The following is an 895-nucleotide window of genomic DNA, read 5'->3' as shown; positions in this document are numbered from 1 at the left end:
TTGGATCATTAGGATCGCACGGTGCCATAAATTTATCAATTTTGTGCGATAAGGCAGAAAATTGGGCTTGTAACATTGCTACTGGATCAAGATTCATTATACCTTTAACCGATGATGTACCTGAGGATGATGGTTTCGCCGTTGGTATATGTCCACGCTCTGCGGGCCACATACTGCTGTTGATTGCCATTTCCTCCAAAAGTTCTCTTGCTTGGGCGGATGTCTTTTTCATAAATAACCCTCCAGACATAGCATCTAATGAACCTCTAGTCGTAGGATTTAATCCATTATAGAATGTATGCATTAAAAGTGCATCTGACAATTAGTGGTGTGGGCATAAACGTTGAAGTTCTTTAAAACGTTCCCAAGCTTCATAAAGACTTTCATTATCATTTTGTGTAAAAGATGTCAACTCTTTGATGACTCTTGCGGTTTTTGCTAAAGGAAAATATTTTTGTAAAAATGGTTGGGCTAATTGGTCCCAAGTTTCAAATGTTGCAGCAGGCATAGAAGTTAACCAAATTTTTGCCTTATCCTTCAAAGTGAAAGGAAAGAGGCGAAGTTTGATTGCTTCGCTTTTACATCAGTAATTTTAAAAGTGTCACAAATTTCTAAGAAATTTGTCAAATGTGCATTAGGGTTTTCGTTAGGCAATCCGTAAAACGTTACGTTGTTTTGCAACATATTAAGCAAAGCAGGCTTAATTTCAAATTGATTTGCGTTTATACGGGGTCTAACTACACTATTAGTTACACCGGCCATTCCTGGCCTAGCATAATCCATAAGTGTCGGTGGATCGACCATATTTTCTGGCTGGTCTACTTTGGTTTTTAAGGGTGTAGGGTTTTTTTTTTGTTGTTTTTGTTGTTTTTCTTAAGTGTTCTTTCAATTTCTG

The 895-nt window shown here is 37.3% G+C and overlaps 1 non-coding gene across 1 annotated transcript; it reads left to right on the top strand.

Moving 5' to 3' along the window:
- The first annotated feature begins 320 nt into the window (after positions 1-320).
- On the top strand, positions 321-427 carry LOC136221394 (small nucleolar RNA R71). Its single transcript, XR_010685157.1, has one exon. It is a non-coding gene; the product is annotated as a small nucleolar RNA R71 (small nucleolar RNA).
- The last annotated feature ends 468 nt before the right edge of the window (positions 428-895 follow it).

This window comes from Euphorbia lathyris, chromosome 2, assembly GCF_963576675.1.
Source record: "Euphorbia lathyris chromosome 2, ddEupLath1.1, whole genome shotgun sequence".
Taxonomy (NCBI): Eukaryota; Viridiplantae; Streptophyta; class Magnoliopsida; order Malpighiales; family Euphorbiaceae; genus Euphorbia; species Euphorbia lathyris.
The sequence above is the reverse complement of the archived record's forward strand: the minus strand, read 5'-3'. Positions and strand labels throughout refer to the sequence as shown.